The sequence below is a fragment of the Otolemur garnettii genome, unplaced genomic scaffold (assembly GCF_000181295.1).
Source record: "Otolemur garnettii isolate 467f Iridium unplaced genomic scaffold, OtoGar3 scaffold00020, whole genome shotgun sequence".
NCBI classification, from domain to species: domain Eukaryota; kingdom Metazoa; phylum Chordata; class Mammalia; order Primates; family Galagidae; genus Otolemur; species Otolemur garnettii.
This window is the reverse complement of record NW_003852415.1, coordinates 11765449-11780997: the sequence shown is the minus strand read 5'-3', so window position 1 is coordinate 11780997 and position 15549 is coordinate 11765449.

Here is a 15549-nt window from a genome sequence, read left to right as displayed (position 1 = left end):
CAAGCACATTACATTTATTGTAGATTTTATTTCTATTATTATTACAATGTCATATATACAAAAATATAATCATACAATTCACCACAATGCAGAATCAGTGGGAGTCCTGAGCTTGTTTTCCAGAAATAGATGGTCCCTGTGCTAATATCACCACTTCAGCTCCACCTCAGATCATCAGGCATTAGATCAATGTTTTCAACCTTTTTTATCTCTTTTTTATTCTCCCACTTGAACCAATAGTTAATTTTCCAAGGCACACTTAAATTATGTTGATCAAGTAAAAGGAGTAAAAAAAAAAAGCATATACATACTGTGTTTTGAATGTCTTTCAAAAATAATTTAATCAATGACCTTTTAAAAATTTTTTTTTGCAGCACAATGAGCATCAGTGTGCCATGACAGACTGGTTGAAAAATCACTGCATTAGATTCTCATAAGGAGCACACAACCTAGATTCCTCACATGCACTGTTTACAGTAGGGCTCACGCTCCCCTGAGAATCTAAGGTCACTGATCTGATAGGTGGTGGGGTCCAGGCAGGGATGCAGTGGATGGGGGGTGGCTGTAAATACAGATGAAGCTTTGCCAGCTGGCCACTCACCTCCTGCTGGGCAACCTGGCTCCTGATAGGTCACACACCAGTCTGTGGTCTAAATAAGTCTGAGACCCAGGTGCTGGCAAGGTTTATTTCTCCTGAAGCCTCTCTCTGCTTTCAGACAGCATCTTTTTGTGTCATGACATGGTCTATTCTCTGTGCATGAACATTCCTAGTTTCTCTTTTTCTGATGAAGAAGCCATATCACCTTGTTTAATCTTAATTACCCCCCTTAAAGATCCTAGCTCCAAATAAAGTCATATGGAAGATTAGGGCTTCAACTTGTGAATTTGGAAGGGACACAATTCAGTCCATGAGGGAGATCATTGATGAAATTGGTTAACAGTAGTTCTGGTGCCATAAAGTTGTGTCAGAGACTTGAGTTGCTTCAAGCAAGAACAGAAGGTAAGATGTGGAGACAGTAGACATAGGCAACAACTGTCAGGAATTTTGCCATTGAGGTGAAGCAAAAAGGAGGTATCAGATGCACAGAGAAGTGAAAGGAAGGAAAAGTCCTATATATTCTTTTGTTAATAGGTAGAAAAGACAAAGGTAGATTTTTGGCTATTTCAGAGGTAAGCTATGTTTCCCATTGAAAAACTTTCTGCTTTCATATTGACTATGGAGTGCTGATCTTGGAGTATTGACCTTGGAGTGACCAAGAGAGACGCTGGAAACTACAGAGAAACTACAGAGAAACTGAGATAGAAGTTGGGAGGTGACTAGAAGATACTTGGGGGGATTCTATAATTCCTTTCATTATTTTAAATTTTAGTTGTTTACAAGTCACTTTTAGACATTATGCTACATATTAATGGTTTCTACATAAACATAACATAGACGATATTGACCTAAATATGTTCCTTTTGACTTTTTTACTGTGGTCTTGGGAGATCCTAAAGGATGAACATTTTTGAAATGTTTATAGAGTTTGTTAATTATAGTCACCTTTAGTTAAATGTAAATAATTGCCCTAAGTTTAGGAGTTCAGATAGTATTCATTTATGTTTTGTAGTGAGTAAGTCATCAATACTTGATTAACTCTATAGCCTCAGGGTATTGTGATCTTTCTGGGGAAGGGAAGGAAAATATCTCTTGCCTTGTGTTGGGTACTGACGATTCTAAGTGCTTGCCTATTAGTGCGGGGTCTTCTCCAGAACTAAAATTCTGTTGACATGTGATATGTGAGGAAGGACACTGAATTGGAAGTCAGCACACCCAGATCTGTGCTTTAATAGCCTTGTAACCCTGGCCAACCTACTGTGGTTCTAAGATCTGCACTTAAACATGGAGATAACGTTACATTATTATAAATTTAATTTGAAATTATACTTAGGCTCACACGTCAGCCAACTTTTCTATGAAAGGAGACCAAGTTTACACATATTAACCTTAGTATTATAGATCCATTTGTCTACAGTACGTTTAGGGATTTCTTATGAATTACTGTTCATCTCGGGAATATAAACCAGAGTCCACAGGGCAGAAGTTGCCATTGAAAAGAAAAAAGGAAAAGCTGAAAGCTCAATGCTTTCTTTAGGAATGGGGATCTAATGGGGTCGGCGATTTTAGCTGTGGACGCCAATAAAGAAATATAGACATAGAAAAGCAAGGTCTGAAATTTATGGTATATCTATAAAGATAAAGTGAACCGGAGACTTCAGCTAATTCTCCCAGTACAGGCAGCAAATGTGGATGGTTTTGCCCTTGGTTTTCCCATCTTATACAACTACAGTAGCAAGTTTAGGAGAAATTGAGTGAAATCAATTTTATTCTTTGCCTTTATAGACAAAGGGGTGCAGGGCAGGAGGAAAAGTACCTGGGAAAATGCTCTAGGCAGCAAAGAAAACTCTGTATTGTGATTTATTCCTCCTTTAGTTTTTGGGTGCAGAAAAAGATACCTACAGAGAAAAAGCTGAACATAAATTGACATTCTTTTGGAAAATGCAAGCCTTCTGGTGGTTCTATTATTCCATCATAATTTTTAGCTAGTTGCAATGTATCAAGTTTCTTAATAATTTGGATAGCCCTAATATATACCCTATTTTTATAAACAGAATAAATGTCTTCCTAGAAATAATAGGCAAAGCTAATTAGTAATGTAACAGTCTTATTTTGGCCAGAAGTCATCTTGACTGAGTTCCCTACCTTGTGACCATAACCTAGCCCAGGAGTGTTAATTAATCTGTTCTTTTAATAGCCATACATTTTCAAAAGGTAAGGTTAGTGCATTGTCATACATAGCCCAAAGCTTCTTGTTCACCTTTTTTCAGAAAGAAATTAGAAACACTGCCTTGCATTTCTTTACAGGGTTTTGTTAGAGAAAAACTGTGTCCTTGCCACCTAAGAAATTTGAAATCTAGAAGTTATTGAATGACAGGGAAGGAAAATGCCACATTTTGATGAGAATTAGAATCTTATGATGTAATTAGACCAGTAATTCATCCAAGCTTAATGCATTGAACACGACTGAACACATTTTGCACTATCCGCTTGGGGATACAGTAGTGAATATTGTCAATACAATGAATACAAAGACATCTATTACAGCAATGATTTTCACACTTGGCTACATGGACCTTGGAGACTTGTGCAGACTTCCAAGGTAGGTAAGAGAGGCCAAAGAATTCTATTGACATCAGTGTCTAGACAGTCAACTTCATCCTTGCAAGTTTCTAAAATTAATCTACCTGAGATGGAACTTTGCCAGCTTCCTTTCATGGGAACTCTTCTTCCAATTACAAAAGAAAGGTATGTCTCTGGGGTTCTGCCCAGAGGGGTATGAACTTTTCAGGTACAGGACAATAATGATAAGAAAATGAATCACTGAGAACTGTGTAACACATTCCTTTGTGAGTCTGGCGGTTTCCATTTATTTGCTTAAATAAATCTGTAAAAAGAATGGGAATTTGATATAGTGGAAGACTGACAAATCAGAAGAAATATTTTTAGATGCCAGATCATAAACTAATTTTTAGTGTGAAACTCAAAAGCTGGGTCTATGAATTGACTATCCTAACACTCTTCCATTCCCAATGACTTATTTATAGTAAACACTACCTCTAAAAGCAAAGACAGTAATGAAAATGGGAAGAAAATCCCTGGTGTGGCGTCCTCTATTATTCTATTCGTTTATATTCATTCTTGGCACATGAACCTAGGGAAATGAGAGATTTAAATTATTAACAGTTATATTCATTCTTGGCATGTAAACTTAGGGATATGAGAGATTTAAAAATCCCAGGCCAGCCAGGCACAGTGGCTCAGGCCTCCTAGCATTCTGGAAGGTGAAGGTGGCAAGAGCACTTGAGCATATGAGTTTGAGAACAGTTTAAGCAAAGAAAGATCTTGTTTCTACTAAAATAGAAAAATTAGCCTGGTGTGGTAGTGGTGAGACCTGTAGTCCTCCCTATCTGGGAGGCTGAGACCAGGAGTTCAAGGTTTCTCTGAGCTAAGCTGAGGTCATGGCACTCTACTGTAGCCTGGGAGACAGAGTAAGACTCTGTCTCAGAAAAATAAAAATAAAAATAAAACAACCAAATCTCAGTCCATCTGTTTAAGGATCCTTCTACAATATAATTTCCATTTTTGTGTTTAATAATTGTAATGAAATTTGTAATTCCATACTCTGGTCAAATTAAACATTATTAATTAATGATAATAATAATGAAAATTTTAAAATTTCAATTTTTCTACATTTTTTGTAGACCTGTATGATTGAGCAATGAATACTGACTACTGGTACAGGGAGGAGAGGGGAAAACGTTCTAGACAGGCAACAGCATAAACAAACTCAACATAGAGGGACATCATGTTCTAGATTTCAAAAAGAATGTGTAACCAGGACTGAGAATGTGGGTAACTAAAGAGGAAAACAGGGATATGAAATGAGAGGGATTTTTCCCACCAATTTTAAAGCTGGAATTTCCCCCTTTACTAGTAGGGTCTACTGTTTTAGGAGTTATGAATGATTGGCTTGAGAGAGATGTTCTTCCCTTTTTCATTCAGAGGAGTCAGCGAGTTTTTTCTATCAAGGGTGAGAGAGTAAGACTTTGAGGTTTCTGTTACAACCACTCCTCTCTGCTGTTGTAGTACAAACTCAGTCCTAGGCGAGATGCAAATGAACGAATGTGGCAGTGTTTCGATAATCTTCTCCTGTGGACACTGAATTTTGAATTTTATGTAATTTCCATCTGCCATGAAGTGGTCTATTTTGTGTGTATTTGTTTTTTTTTGCTAAGCATTTAAAACTGTAAAAAATTATTCTTAGTTCACATGTTGTACAAAAATTAGGCATTTGATAGGATTTGGACTAGGACTGTCATTTGCCTGCATCTGAGTTAAAGCGTTTTCAGGATTTTGTCATTTTCCGACTCATAGTCTGAGCTCAGACCACCACGGATTCTCATGATTCCAGGGTTTTCTTCCCTCTTAACATCCGAATTGCATACAAACTGGAACTCCTTGACACATAGGTTTGTTTTTCATTCTGAAAGAAGGGAGGCTTGGTTATTGGTGCTTCTGTACAGCAAAGCCTTAGCAGTTCTGAAGTCCTTCTTCATTTGAGGAAATATCTCCTGGGAGGGTTAGTCTCCTTAACCATTGCGTTTTGAACTGAATAGCTTATATATTTGCATCTAAAAGTTCGTCTTAGAGTTTAAAATTCAGTGGAAAAAAAATAATGTAGTGAAAGGTCATGGTCTTCAAGTCAATGAATGTTCTGAGTTTGATTCTTGTCTCTCTCATACCTATTTGTTTGAGCAAATTGCAACATATCAGTGACCCTAAGTCTCCTTGATGTACGATTAGGCCTTCTTCACTATTTTATTGGTAGAGTTGAGATAGTGGATATAAAAAGAATAGCATGTGGCATGTGACAAGCACATATTATATTTCAGTTATTGATACTAATGATATTCTTATGAACATTTTTACTTTTTGCTTTTAATCTATAGAGAGCTCTGGCTAAATCACAATAGATTTTTTTAAACAAAATTTCCATGCTTTCTTACTTCTTTCTTTTCTTTTTTTTTTTTTTTTTTTGCAGTTTGGGCTGGGTTTGAACTCAGCTCCAGCATATGGGGCTGGTGCTCTACTCCTCTGAGTCACAGACACCGCCCATCTTACTTCATCATTTTTGACCCATACCTCAGAAGGCCAAATATTTTGGTTATTTGAAACTTATTGATGAGTCTGTATCCTCATCATTATTCTCTGGGAAGAGCAAAAGTTGTTTTCTTTGGTACTGAGTCTTCCCCAACTAACTGATAACATCAAATAACCAAGAAATTCCTAAACATCTTTCTTGCTGATTTTTAAAAAAATATCATAACTATGACCTTTTCATCCTTTTCTATCATCTAGTCTTTCCCCTAGTTCCAGGATTAATTTGAACCTGAGGTTGAAGTTTGAATCAGGTCCTGAGCTACTTTTCAGCCCCGGGTCTGGGGTATCTCAAGCAATTATTTTTTCGCTAGCTAAAAAGCATTTCCCGCAAAGGACTCTAGTTACTTCTGTTATATTTATACCAGGCTGCCTACCTTGGTCCTGTTCCTTCTGCCCCGTTCTCATCTTGGATCTGAAGTTTTGCTTTGTTCTTGAAATTTTCTTTCCAGAGTATTTGTATCTTGTTTGTTCACGAGTTGTGATATGTGGTTGGAATTCTCCCATTCCCTCTGAGAATTCCTGTCTCCTACAGGCGAATGCACCTTCACTTCTTAGTATTGACTTATCTTGGGCTCCATCACATCGTTCCTGCTCCTGTTGTGTTCTTTGGTAGGTCTAAGACTTGAGGCTGTATGTATCACACTGCCTGCATTTCCTCATCTGTGAAACGCGGAAAATCACAGTATTTATGCCCTGGGATCAATATGAGGTTGAAATTAATACACATAAATACTCAGTGGCTCACCTTTACTGGCAGTGCACTATAATTTCAATAAATTGTCACTATTATTGCTGCTGCTCTTATGAAAGCTGTTTAGAGCAGTATTTCCAAATTTGCTATCTGAGTCGTGTCTTCTTTTTCCCACTAGCATACTATCCGCACTACCATTTTCTTCCTATCTTTTTCACAAAATTTTTCTTCACCTTAAATAAAGGTAAATCTTCTCCTCAGTAATTACTACATCCAGGGTGCTTTGATGTGCTATCTTATTTTATTGAATAGAAAATGTCATTGACTGTTAAGAACCTCTTATTTTTTTCTAACACTAGAAAGAAGCATTGTCAACTACACTACGATCTTCCATTCATTTTAAGAGGCATTCTTATTTTGACTACTTTAAAATGTCAGAAAAATATGTATTTATCTTTGGAATCCTTGAATTATTATGTTTTTTCTTATAACCGCTCCCTACCCTTTTTTTCCTGAGGGGAGGGCGCTTCACATACTCGCTCTAACAGTTGTAAATCACTCCTGCAATTTAATAGTCACCTGAATATCAATGACTCCACGCTCTGTAAATTTGGGACAACTTGTTTATTGAACGTCAGAGAGTTGTGTTGATCAAGCTGTTTGGTATCTATGTGGATGTCACGAAGACACACCAGCCGTAGCATGTTCAGAATTCTCTGTTTCTTATCTTGATGAGCAGTAGCAGCACCAGGCAGTAAATGCCCAAGTCTGAGCCTGGGGCTGGTTTCGGACTGTGTCCTCTCTCTTGTTATCCTTCCATCGGAGCTGTCTCCAGGTAGTGTGGGTTCTAGCTCTGTAGTAGTTTGTTTCTGTGTCACACCCTCATCACCCTGACAACTGCAGCTTCAGTTTCATGCCTCTTTGTGTTGTGTTATTTCTGGAACCACCTCCTGACAAAATCTCCTGCCTTCCATGGAGCTACCTTCTCCTGTAATCCATTGCGAGCTGTTTCCAAATAGACTTAACCTTCCCAAACTGCAAATGTGCTCAGTTAGCTATTCTTTTTGCCAGTTTTCGAGAGCTTTCCTTTACCTCAGTATAAAGCTTAAAATTCTCACCATGCCACCCACTTACTTAAGCCTGCTTTAACTTAGCCTCCTTCTCTTTTACCTACTACCATGTTTCCCCCAAATAAGACCTACACAAAAAATAAGCCCTAGCAGGATTTCTATGCATTTGTTAAATATAAGCCCTTCCCTGATAATAAGACCTAGTGATGGGCATGGCTATGCAGTGTATCTGCTTAGCCACACCATGCATTTTGGTGGGGAGAGGAAGACATCCCCTGAAAATAAGCTCTAGTGTGTCTTCTTGAGAAAAAATAAATATAAGACAGTGTCTTATTTTTGGAGAAACATGGTACCACCCTCTCCACATATTCACAGTCAGTAAACTCTTTCCTTTTTAGATAAGCCAGTCTACTCACTTCTCCCTGAATAAGCTGTTTCCTCTCCTTTATTCACCTTTATTCTCCTTTCCCCCATTTCTCCCCTGTACTTTCCCCATCCCTTTTTCTGACACTTTCTCTCTCTCTCCTACTCCCTACAAAACACTTTCCCTTCCTCCTTCACCTTTGTTTGTCTCAGCTGTTGGTGCTTCTAAGAAACCTTTCCCATCCCCAAGTCAGAGGCTGTTATGGCTTTGTGCTCCCAGAATTTCCATGTTTGTTTTGACTATAACTTCTGTGGTGTTTCTAATTTATATTTGATCATCACTTGATTACCTCTCAATAGAGCTTCTTATGGATGGGTATTTTAGTTAAATATGGCCCTATAACAAATCACTCCAAATTCAATGTCTTAAGACAACCAATTATGGTTATCTCTCATGATTTGGTGGATTAACTGCTGGAAGATTTTTACTTGGGTTCTATTAAGAAAAATCATTTCATGGCACTTGTTAATGCATGGTAAGGAAGGTTTTATTCAGGACCATTGTAGTAGGTATAGGGATCATCATGGTGGGGTCTCACAGTATGGGAGAGAGATTAGGCTCAACTTGAATACAGCATGGGAAAATGGGAATTTATAGCCAAAGAGCAAGGTGGTGGTCAGTGGATAGGGAATTACTAAGAGGAAATATCAGGGATAAGGAAGATAAATCACCTGGGGAGGGGTGGGGGTAGAGAATGAGGAACTTGACTAGATACTGAGGGTGATCAGGTAGGTATCCAGGTGGTGGTCGGGTTCTTGTTAACTTGACAGGGTTGTTTGGTAAAACTAGATTTTATGAGAAAGTGCACAGATGGGCTCATGGAAAGGTTCAGGAGCCTGGCTGAAGTTTGGCCAAGCACAAAATCTTTGTTGTGTAGCATTTGGATGTGATAAGATGGCATTAGGGACTGGAGGCATCTTGAGGCTGGACTGGGCCCAGAGGGAGAAGAGACTTGTTCCCACCACTGGTAGTTTGTGCTTGCTGGTGGCTGTGAGCTCAGCTGGGCCTATCTGCAGAGCATCTACCCTTGTTCTGTCCACATGATCTTGGAGCACATATTGCCCCATGAGTGAGCACTCTAAGAAGCTCAGGCAGCAGCTCCTACTTATCCTTAAGACTTGGGCTTAGGAGTCCCAGGACACCTGCTGAATTCTCTTGGTCAGAGCAGACACAAAGCTCATCCATATCCAAGGGGAAAGAAGCGATCTCGGCCAGTGATCGAGTGTGGTAAGACCACAATGTATCAGACCATGTGCGATGAGAGATGCTGTCGTGACTGCTTTTGGAAACACCAGCTACCACAGTGGCACATTAGCCTTGAACTCTGTCGTCCCAGAGTCAAACACCATGCTAGCACAGAATAAAGGAGAACAGTCTCCTAAACAGAATGACATATGGATTAAAGCTGTAGCCTCTGGAGCCAGATTTGCCCAGGTTGGTATTTTGGCTGTTCCATTTCCCTGGCCATGGAATCTCTGATGAGGTATGCCTTAATTATCACGGGGTAAAATGAAGCTAGACTCTACTTGTAATGTGCTTGTGAAGACTACACAGGCTAGTCAATTTAAAAGCCTTAGTAAAGTGCCTGGCATATACATTCTGAAGTTAGAGAGAGATGAGAAGGGCAGGCCCCTCCAGGCTCTTCTCAGGCTCTAGTCCTGGCCTCAGACTGTTCTCTCCTTTTGTAAGCCAGTGTGCAGTACCTGGCTGACCCTGGAGATACAATGTCAACTAAGTCCCTACATAGGACATCACATTTTGCCAGTCTAAAGCATAGATTCCTCCAGTGATTCCTACAATAACACCACATGTCTCAAGATTTGGTGTATGCCATATTCTCATTAGGTGTGATCTTGTTTTAACGTTTATTCAGGACTCTCAAACAAGTGCCTTATGCTGCCTTTGGGTGACTGACATAAAGTCAAATGTGGTGTCAGAGACACACCAAACATGGAGTAAATGTTTGTAATTAACATATCAGGTTATGGGCATGCTGATACGGAGAGGAGGGAGAGAGGAGGGAGGGTGAGTGGAGGAAGGTATTTGGAGGAATCTCACCTAATGTGTACAATGCAAGGGTACATTTCAAAACAACTAAGAGTATATTATAAATGTCATACCACAAAAATGAGTGAGGTGATGGTTATGTTAATTGGTTTGATTTAAGCATTCCACATTGTATATCAAACCATCACATTGTACCCCATAAATGCATATAGTTATGATTTAATAAAAAATAAAAATAATAAATACATCAAGACTAAAAAAAAAAAAACCAGACAATTCTACTCATCCTAAATTTAATAAAGAGAGAATTCTTGGGATTTTACGCCTATGGTTTCTATGAGGGTAGCATTGCCTTCCTGGCACACCTGCTCCCACCTGGGCTTTATGCTGGCTCTTCACCAACTGAGTCACTGAGTATAACATGCAGCATTTGGCAAGGAAGACTAAGGGCTCTCAACCTCAGCTGGAAATCTTTTAAATAACCGGTATGTGGGCCTTTTCTTCAACTTAATTTCTCCAGGAGTTGTGAACACCCTAAAATTGCATGCCAGATTTTATGTGCATGTGTAAAAGTGTATTTCTTCAGAGAAAATCAATGGTTTTCATGAGGCTGTCCAAGTAATCCCTAAGAAATAAAAGGTTAAGAACCTCCAGTCATGAAAGCGTGGGCAGCCTCTGCTGATCCTTGACACATGCTGGAGGTTGTTTTCATCTGACCATAATCTTAACAGGGTGTTTACTCACCACTTCCCTCTCTTTTAGCATAAAACTGGAGGACAGTGTTTTACAAAATCCCCCAAATCCATTTATGGTACTTTCCTGTCCTAGTGGTCTGGCCTGTGGGTAAACAGGAATTTATTGCAGTATAATATTGGTCTAAAATTTGAAGCATGGAGATTTATGGGCAAAGTATATGTCTCTGACTTACACATTTAGCTCTAAAAGAATTTTGGGACATTAAAAATCAAGAGAGGCATTGCTAGACTACATCAATTAAGAGTGTTATTTTTCTTTTTCTAATAAACACACATAGGTATACACTTACGTGGCCACATGTATATAGCCTTCCTTTCTCCTAAAATATATAATCTTCTAAAATGCCACCAGATAATTCATTATGTTTTTAAAATGTTCTCAATATGTGTGAATTATGGGAAGACAGATTTATTTCAAAATGATGGTAGGAAGACAGATTTAGTTTAAAATGTTCGAAAGCCCACATTCTGCTAACGCAGAGAAAACCTCGTAATTACATGCTAGAGAACCCTACCCTTATCTTCAGGGATTTGAATTCTTAAGTTCTGTGGCTAAGAAACCACATATAATTGAAGACTAGTTCCTAAATGGTTTTCTTTAATTAAAACCTGATATCTATAATAGCAGCAATAACAGTAGCTATTTATTGAGCATTTGCTACGTGCCAGATTCAAGGCTTAACCCTTCACATATATTTCCTATATAATATTCAGCCCGTTTTATGTGCCATATCATTCTGAAATCACTTCCTCAGATATAAACAGGAATGCCATTTCAGTTCCTGATTTTTAACAGAAGTTGATGACTAGTGTAAAACATACACATTTCTATTGCAATGTCTCCTATGAGTAAGTGAAGCTGCCTGTGGATTTCTTCAGGCCCCTAATTTTCTTGACTATACACTGACCTTTAGGTGTGGTGCTGGGCTCTAGATTATAAAAGCGAACAAGACAGGCATTGTCCCTACCCCTAAGTAGCTCATATTCTCATCAGGGTAGAGCATACATGTAATAGAAGCAGGGATTTTTGGATAAGTGGACATTTCAAACTATGAGACTGGATCAAAGTTATTGTATCCTACTCTTCAAGGGGCAATAGCTAGTGGAATTTTTCTTTGAACTCCACTGCTTTGGAGAATAGATTGCTGCTATTTATTATACTAAGTATGTTAGAAACATCCAAATTACTGCATCCTAATTGGCGCTCACTGCTGATTAAGAGCTTGCAAAGTTCTTAGAGGGTATTGCCACAGCTATGAGCAGGTAAGAGGAAAGGGCCTGCAACTGTGACTTCCTCTTGCAAGTGTGTGGTTATAGCTGCAGTGGTGGCAGATCAGAGTGACTTTTGCTGGACTAAAGGACTGCCTTATTGATGACATGACTGTACTTTGGCCATTTCTGAATATTCTTACCTGAAAGGAAATATATTTACAGATAAGTGAGGCCTAGACAAAAAATAACATGGTCAATATAGTGCTGGAAGTTCTAGCTAATGCAAGCAGGCAAGAGGATATTAAGGATATTCAAATGCAGACAGAGGAGGTCAAACTCTCACTGTTTGCTGATGATATAATCTTATACTTAGAAAACCCCAGGGACTCATCCACAAGGCTCCTGGAAGTGATCAAGGAATACAGTAACATCTAGGAATATAAAATCAATGTGCATGAATCAGTAGCCTTCATATACTACAATAACAGTCAAGCTGAGAATAAAATCAAGGAAACAATAGCCTTCACAGCAGCTCCAAAGAAAACAGAATACCTGGGAATATACATAACAAAGGACATGGAGGATCATTATAGAGAGAACTACTAAACCCTGAGAAAAGAAAATAGCAGATGATGTTAACAAATAGAACATACCATGCTCATGGCTAAGAAGAATAACATTGTTAAAACGTCCACACAACCCGAAATGATCTACAGATTTAATGCAATCCCCATCAAAGTAATGTCGTCATACATTGAAAAACTTAAAAAAATTCCTCTTTGTGTTGTATGGCACCAGGAAAAAAACCCTGTATAGCCAATACAATTCTAAGAAATAAAAACAAATCTGGAAGCATCACATTTTCAGAGTTCATGTTATGCTGCAAGTCTACAGTGATCAAAACAGCAAGGTACTGACACAAAAATAGAGACATAGATCTATATAACAGAATAGAGAACCTAGAGATGATCCTAGCCATGTATCAGCATCTGATAAACAAAACAAAAGTATACACTGAAGAAAAGAACCCTGATTTAATACATGGTGCTGGGAGAACTGGTTAACCACATGTAGAAGACTGAAACTGGACCTGCACCTCCCTCCACTTATAAAAATTGACTCTTGCTGTATAAAATATGTAAATTTAAGACATGAAATGGTAAAAATTCTAGAAGAAAGTGTGGGAAAACTTCTTAACTATTTTGGCCTGGGAAAAGATTTCGTGAAGAAAATCCCCTTGGAAATTGCAGGAGCATGAAAAACAAATGAATGGGGAATGATCAAACTAAAAAACGTCTGCATACTAAGGGTACAAGAATTGTAGGACACAGGCAACCTTCAGGATGGGAGAAGACATTTCTATGCTATGAATCTGACAAAGGTTTGTTAGCTAGAATCTACAGTGAACTCAAATTAATCAATAAGAAAAGAGAAAACAATCCCGTTTATAAGTGGGAAAAGACTTGAACAGAAACATCTCCAAACAAGATGGAGAAAACAATCCCGTTTATAAGTGGAAAAAGACTTGAACCGAAACATCTCCAAACAAGATGGATGAATGGCCAAAAAACACATGAGAAAATGCTCATTGTCCCTACTTATCATTGAAAGACAGATCAAACCCTCCCTGAGATATCACCTAACTGCAGTGAGAATAGCCCACATCACAAAGTCTCAAAGCTGCGGATGCTGGCGTGGACATGGAGGGAAGGGAACACTTTTATACTGCTGGTGGGACTGCCAATTAGTACAGCCTCCATAGAAAAAAATATGGAGAATCCTCAAAAAGCTAAAAGTAGACCTTCCATTTGATCCTACAATCTCATTACTAGGTATCTACTCAGAAGAAAAAAAAATCATTTTACTATAAGGACATTTGCACTATATTGTTTATCACAGCTCAATTTATAATTGCCAAAATGTGGAAATACCCTAAATGCCCACCAACCCAGGAATGGATTAACAGGCTGTGGTATATATATACCATGGAATACTATTCAGCATTAAAAAAAAAGACTTTATATCTTTTGTATTTGCCTGGATAGAGTTGAAGGACAACATTTATCTTGGTAAAGTATCACTAGAATGGAAATGCAAGGATCTAATGTATGCAATGCTAATACGAAACCAGTAGATAAACCACTAAACCCCCACATGAGAGAAAAATACAACTAAATTCAAGTGGGGGATGGGGAGGAGGGAAAGAAAGAGGGGAGAATGGAGGGGGATTGGTAAAGTCTCACTTAATGGACACAATATAAGGGCATATAGCACCACTCCTCCTCCCCTTCCCCAGGTTAAGGGCTCAACTACAACTTGAACTTTCCTAACAAAGGCAAACAATCTAATGTAATCATTCGTACCCTCATATTAACCTGAAATTTAAAAAAATGAAGAAGTAACATGGGAGTAGGAGACAACATGACAAATTGATGGTAAGACTGGTGCTAGCTTTCCTGGATTGACTATCTGCTTAAAATCACCCTGATTATTTGCTAGAAATACAGTTCCTGTATCCTACCTAAAATTTACTCACTCTCAATCTCTGAGATTCAGGGTCTAAAATTTTGTACGTTATAGAAATGACTTCCCAGACTAGAAAAACCATCAAAGTAGCCAAAAAAGATTCAGTGTGGTGGCATGAAAACCTCATTATACTAAAATGTCAGGAGAACTAAATTTTTGGTCCCACACCTGCTGTTAACTACTAGCGGGATGTCTTTGGGCCAAATCACTTTAATTATCTGGTTTCATTTTCTCAGTCCTCTCCCTTTTCCTCCTCCTCCTTCTCCTCCTATTTCCATTAAGTTGTATCAAAACATGACACTGATAAAGAAGTATGTGTAATTAGGCAGCATTATTCACAAACACTGTGTCAGAGGAGGACAAATTCTTTAGCCAAGGCAATCAATTACCGTTCAATGAACACATAATGTGGGAGATTCTAGAGACATGTAAGCCAAGGTCAGTGCTTTCAAGAACTGACCAGGAATTTTGAAAAATAAATTTTGTTTAATCCAGGACAAATAATATAATGTTCCAACAAGTTAATGTAGACAAGTGTTATAGGAGATGAGATCAGAGACAGTCCTCAGCTAGAGTGGTCAGTTAAGCTAGCATCAAGGCAAATTTCAAATAGCACTTACAGGGAAAATGGATTTAAGTTGTAGGAAAGTACTAATTGCATATTTCATACAAAAAATCTAGGAAATCATGATTTGCTTCGTAAAAGAGGATAAAATGCAGTGTGAGAAGTGACACTTAAGTCGGCAGACCACAGTGTTAACTGAAAGCTAGTCCTAGAAATTTTGAGAGATTATTGCTCTAACGTGGCTGGTCATTATGCCTGTTAATGGTAAACTTTATCTATAACATTTTAACTAAATGAATCTGTCCTTGGGTGCTGGCTGTGGGAGAGTCAATATTTTCTCCTAGGCAACCAGCAGTGTCAGAGAGTAGGTAGGTTTATCTATTGACCTTAAGGAACACAGATGTTGCAGGGAATAGAGAGGACAATCACTCCGGCCTACCTGTTAGGACTAGGAGTGCCAAGATTTCATCCTTAAGCACCCACCTGCCCTCTGAACTATACAATGGAATTTAGATGCCAAATGCATCACTGACTTCCT